This window comes from Coregonus lavaretus (genome assembly GCF_964263955.1).
Source record: "Coregonus lavaretus genome assembly, chromosome: 8".
NCBI lineage: Eukaryota > Metazoa > Chordata > Actinopteri > Salmoniformes > Salmonidae > Coregonus > Coregonus lavaretus.
Window position 1 is genome coordinate 6,779,064 of NC_139995.1, and position 6,583 is coordinate 6,785,646.

Below are 6,583 nucleotides of genomic sequence, written 5' to 3' on the forward strand. Positions count from 1 at the left end.
TTATGAGTATTGCTATGAGACTCGAAATTGAGCTCAGGTGCATCCTGTTTCCATTGATCATCCTTGAGATGTTCCTACAACTTGATTGGAGTCCACCTGTGGTAAATTCAATTGATTGGACATGATCTGGAAAGGCACACACCTGTCTATATAAGGTCACACAGTTGACAGTGCATGTCAGAGCAAAAACCAAGCCATGAGTCAAAGGAATTGTCCGTAGAGCTCCGAGACAGGATTGTGTCGATGCACAGATCTGGGGAAGGTTCCCAAAAATGTCTAAAGCATTGAAGGTCTCAAAGAACACAGTGGCCTCCATCATTCTTAAATGGAAGAAGTTTGGAACCACCAAGACTCTTTCTAGAGCTGGCCGCCTGGCCAAACTGAGCAATCAGGGGAGAAGGGCCTTGGTCAGGACTGTGACCAAGGACCCGATGGTCACTCTGACAGAGTTCCTCTGTGGAGCTGGGAGAACCTTCCAGAAGGACAACCATCTCTACAACTCTCCACCAATCAGGCCTTTATGGTACAGTGGCCAGACAGAAGCCAATCCTCAGTAAAAGGCACATGACAGCCAAAAGGCACCTAAAGGACTCACACCATGAAAAACAAGATTCTCTGGTCTGATGAAACCCAAAATTGAACTCTTTGGCCTGAATGCCAATCGTCATGTCTGGAGGAAACCTGGCACCAGATTGATGAGGGGAAAAAGATTGATGTAGATTGATGAGGGGGGAAAAAACTATTATCCATTTTAGAATAACGCCGGAAATTCAAGGGGTCTGAATACTTTCCGAATGCACTGTTAGCCAAACAAAAACCATTGATTTCAAAGTTTAACAAAGCATACAACTCTATGCACTAGGACTACTTTGACAATTTCCAGTGAAAACTTTACAAAAACTAATTTAGTGGAAGAACTGTGCAGATGCAAACGTTGGTAACGGAATTACGGTAAAATCTCGGTCAGTTTTTTATGTGACCACGTTTTCCAAAAACTCTGTTAAATATCTACAGAAAGAATAGGGTGTCTGCTATGACATGGCACCTTGAGCTTGAAAATATATATTTTCGTTATTGAATTATAGTAAGTAAAGTGAATTTACACCCGGTAATGAAATTACATCATGGGTCCCTGACCTATAGTACAGAGAAATGCATAATTATGGATATGAATGTCATTCTCCTCATGTTTCACAAGTTTGGACATCACAGCGCAGCACAGCAGAGTACAGTTCAGTACAATACAGCACAGTAGAGTAGGGTAGAGTAGAGTTTCAGTACAATATACAATGTACCGCCCAAACTTGTGAAACATACGTCTATGATAGGTTTGAAATCTGGTCCAGTTCGGTCAGTCTGTAGACGTTAACATCAAGGCCAGGGTAGACTGACCAAATTTCAACTACCTTTCAACGTCCATGGACGTCCGGTGCTCTCTCATGTGTCAGTAAGAGCTGGGAGAGGGGACATTCATTGGAGAGAGGGAGAGAATAGAGAGAGGGAGAGAGAGAAGGAGGGGTTGTCCAGACTCACTGTTTTAACACTCTTGGTTTGACCACCAGACAACAGAAAGAGAAAAAAACAGTTATGAGCTGAACTTAACAGTATGCCAGTGGAAGTCAGGACAGTAGCAGGTGGCCCAACTGTGGTTTGTGACTATTATGATTTCCCATTGTAGCCGAACCGTTGTACATTTTTCTGGTATGCTGTTGAAACCAGATGATGTCAGCCTCAGTACATTCATTAGACTCTAGTAACCACATCCTGGCCTCATCCACAGTATGTCTCACTCACTCACTGTTCACCCACAACACACTATCAGTCAGGTGGATGTCTGTGACTGTCATTTTACCTCAGAACCCAATCTTGCATGCACTGGCCAGATACTCGATTAACAGTCTGTCATGAGAGACTGGCTGCTATAATATCAACGGCAAACATGGTCAAAACTTCATCATCATCATCATCATCGGATAAACTACCTATCCTCAAAGGCCATACACTATCTGTATGGGAAATCATACCGAGGCACGGAGTTGGACATCCTCCAACCACTAGCCATGATGTGACAGTGCAAGGGGTTTACATTGTCTAGGCCAGGACTGCCCAACCCTGTTCCTGGAGAGCTACCGTCCTGTAGGTTTTCTCTCCAACCCTGTTCCTGGAGAGCTACCGTCCTGTCGGTTTTCTCTCCAACCCTGTTCCTGGAGAGCTACCGTCCTGTCGGTTTTCTCTCCAACCCTGTTCCTGGAGAGCTACCGTCCTGTCGGTTTTCTCTCCAACCCTGTTCCTGGAGAGCTACCGTCCTGTCGGTTTTCTCTCCAACCCTGTTCCTGGAGAGCTACCGTCCTGTAGGTTCTCTCCAACCCTGTTCCTGGAGAGCTACCGTCCTGTAGGTTCTCTCCAACCCTGTTCCTGGAGAGCTACCGTCCTGTAGGTTCTCTCCAACCCTGTTCCTGGAGAGCTACCGTCCTGTAGATTTTCTCTCCAACCCTGTTCCTGGAGAGCTACCGTCCTGTCGGTTTTCTCTCCAACCCTGTTCCTGGAGAGCTACCGTCCTGTCGGTTTTCTCTCCAACCCTGTTCCTGGAGAGCTACCGTCCTGTAGGTTTTCACTCCAACCCTGTTCCTGGAGAGCTACCGTCCTGTCGGTTTTCTCTCCAACCCTGTTCCTGGAGAGCTACCGTCCTGTAGGTTCTCTCTCCAACCCTGTTCCTGGAGAGCTACCGTCCTGTAGGTTCTCTCTCCAACCCTGTTCCTGGAGAGCTACCGTCCTGTAGGTTCTCTCTCCAACCCTGTTCCTGGAGAGCTACCGTCCTGTAGGTTCTCTCCAACCCTGTTCCTGGAGAGCTACCGTCCTGTAGGTTCTCTCCAACCCTGTTCCTGGAGAGCTACCGTCCTGTAGGTTCTCTCCAACCCTGTTCCTGGAGAGCTACCGTCCTGTAGGTTCTCTCCAACCCTGTTCCTGGAGAGCTACCGTCCTGTAGGTTCTCTCCAACCCTGTTCCTGGAGAGCTACCGTCCTGTCGATTTTTGCTCCAACTCTAATCCAGCACACCTGATTCTAATAATTAGCAGGTTGATAAAGATCAATCAGGTTAGTAACACCTGGGGTTGGAGCGAAAACCTACAGGAGGGTAGCTCGCCAGGAACAGGGTTGGGCAACCCTGGTCTAGGGGGTCGGGAATAGACAATGACAAAGGTAAAGGCACAGGGGAAAGGAGTGCAGTGCAAACACAGGTTTTTTTTTTTTTTTAAAGCCAATTCAATCCTGTCTCTTTCAGAGCGATACAGGGTCAGACTTTAAAATGAGAAAACAAAAGCATGAAGTCGACAGGACTAGTCAAAAGCTTAAGCGCTAGTAATAATTTCAGTCGTAATCATATCATCCTATTGAAATCACTGGCCACTTTAAGAAATGGAACACTAGTCACTTTAATAATGTTTACATATCTTGCACTACTCATCTCATATGTATATACTGTACTCTATTCTATAATATTCTACTGTATCTTAGTCCATGCCGCTCTGTCATTGCTTGTCCATATATGTATATATTCTTAAATTCCATTCCTTACTAGATTTGTGTGTATTAGGTATATGTTGTGAAATTGTTAGATATTACTTATTAGATATTACTGCACTGTCGGAGCTAGAAGCACAAGCATTTCACTACACCCGCAATAACATCTGCTAAACACGCGTATGTGACAAATAAAATTTGATTTGATTTGATCCATACCTCACGTGACGTGCACTCTCCAGAACGCGCTCTCCATTAAGTCTTTAGGCAATTAGAGAGCTGCCACACCCCCTTTAAAGGAACCGTGCTCAGCTGGAGGTTGTCCCCTAGCAAGCGTTCCTCGTGCTGGCTATGCTTGGCCCTGCTGCACCACACATGGTTAATGATCAATATGAGCAAGTTTACTCCGTTTCCCCTTGGGGATTCATCTAGTTAGTATCATTTCTCATATAGGCCAAATGGGAATCTGTAAATTAAGAAGCCTATGTTTTCCACAGTTCAGGTCGCAGATCTATTAGGCAGTTGGTTTCACAGAGTTTCCATCTAGAAAATGCTTAGCATTGCAACCAACCACCTGAAAATACAGCCCCCTTTCAAGCTGCAACTGCACAGAAATCCCTGCAACCGACCAAATGATAAAGCCTGAAATCAAGTGGTGGTGTTGTCTTTGACACTGTGCCAACCTTTAAACACATTCACAGCTGCTACCTCAGTAGTAGTGATGGGGGGGGGGGGGTTGATAGTTATATATCACAATATTATTTTGGCCGATATTGTATTGATACCTTACATTTTACATTTTAGTCATTTAGCAGACGCTCTTATCCAGAGCGACTTATAGTTAAGTGAGTGCATACATTTTTCTTACTGGCCCCCCGTGGGAATCGAACCCACAACCCTGGCGTTACAAGCGCCATGCTCTACCAACTGAGCTACAGGAGGCCCTAAGTATCGATTTGTAGCTTTTGTGAAAGAGCAAAGTTAGAAAGATATGGCATATAGAAGCAAACCGGATGGACATCATGAAAATGATCGGAGAGGTTGAGGGTAGAGGAAGTTCAGGAGTAAAAACAAACAAAATAGAATTATTGTAAAATTGTCCATAACATTTATATAGTATGTATAAGCTGGAAGTCGAGGCCTAAGCATTGTTGTTCACTAGTTTACTCCAATTAGGGAAGGGGTGGTGGGGTTGGAAAGTAATAAAAGGGAAATATATTTTTTTAAAGGATATATGTGTATGTATGTATGCATGTATGTATGTTATTATATATGCGAGAAAGAAAAACATATGGGGGATTGGAAGTGATGCAGACATTTACATTGATGGAAGTTACAATCTATCTGCAATATTAAAGCTGATCTACCCCCCCCCAAAAAAAATATTGATTTGTAAATGAAAATATCTAGTTATATCTTTTGTTGCTAAGTAGTGTTAGCTAGCGCTAGTCAGCTGTACTTGCACCAAAACGCAGGTATTTTTCATCATATAGCTTGTTCTCCATCTTCTTTTTAAAGTGAGCCAACATGTTTTCAGCACTTATTTCCATGACTGATAAAAACACATTTTCTCACACTCTCTCGTCTCTCTGCAGCAGTGGGCAATATGGTTGGAACATCAAATTGTAGTATCGAATCGCAATACATATAGAATCGTGAGAATCTCAACACATATCGTATCGGCACCTAAGTATCGTGATAATATTGTATCGTGAGGTCTTTGGCAATTCTGAGCCCTACTCTGTAGGACGTCCATTAAAGGAAAATTCCACCCATAAACTATTAGTCCATTGTTGATATAGTCCCAAAATGTTTTGCATGTCAGCAATCACGTTTTCAAGATATAACTTTCAAAATACAGAAATACAGCCAATAGTTTGCATCATATAATGCTAAATTCTTCATACCGGCTGTATGCATTTTGAAAGTTATATATCTTGGAAACTTGTTGACATGCAAAACATTTTGGTCAACAATTGCCTAATGAAACAAATACCAACATACAGTTTTTGGGTGGAGTTTTTCTTTAAGTGATGAGGGAGAAACGGAACAGAAGGCATTCATTTTACAGCACAGTGATTTAACCAAGATGCCAAACTGGGAAATAGAAATGCACTGATGCAGTTTAATATGTGCTAGATTTCTACATTTTAAGGCACAGAAGAAAATCCCAATGGATATTGCTCAGGAGACTACTGATAATGGAGTGTGTGTGTGTGTGTGTGTGTGTGTGTGTGTGTGTGTGTGGACACGTTTTACTATACTTGTGAGTACCAGAAGTCCTCACAAGAATAATAAACCAACAAACAATCAGAAACTTGTAAAAAGGTTATTTTAGGGTTAGAATTAAGGTTAGGAGTTAAGGTTAGGGGAAATGGGATTTTGAATGGGAATCAATTATTGGTCCCCAAAAAGTCTTCACAAGTATAGTAAGACACAGCTGTGTGTGTGTGCGCGTGCGCGTGTGGGTGTGGGTGTGTGGGTGTGGGTGTGTTCGACTGGGCTGTTCAACTGATTTCCCCTCAAGTGGTTAACTGTCCTATCACAGGGGAAAACCATGTAGATGCATAATAATGCAGTGACTAACACACACACAATGCAGGCCGTGGGTGAATTAAATCAGGTCTTGTATATTTTATTAGCAGGCGAAGTGGGCAGTAAAGTGAATTAGCATCTCTCGTGCTGTGTGACAAATAAGAAATGTCCACTGTTTGTTCTGCTCAGTCTGAACGCTAAATAGCGTCAACACAGGGCAGGAGGACCTGCCTCTGATCAAATCACAGGGAGAGTAATTACGTTACCTACAGTGATTCACACATACACAAGCATAGATGTGGACACACACAGAAAACACTGTACATAAACACACAGACGTGGGCAAACACCGTATACACACAGACACACAGAAACCTGCTGTACTGTAGCCAACTGCTGGTGCCAGTTATAAACCCTTCTGCTTCTCCTTGCCCTGTGTAGTCTTCTCCTTGCCCTATATAAAACTAGACAGTGATTGTGTGTGCACATTCTACAAACATCAGAGAAATGGTTCCAGAGAGTTTTTA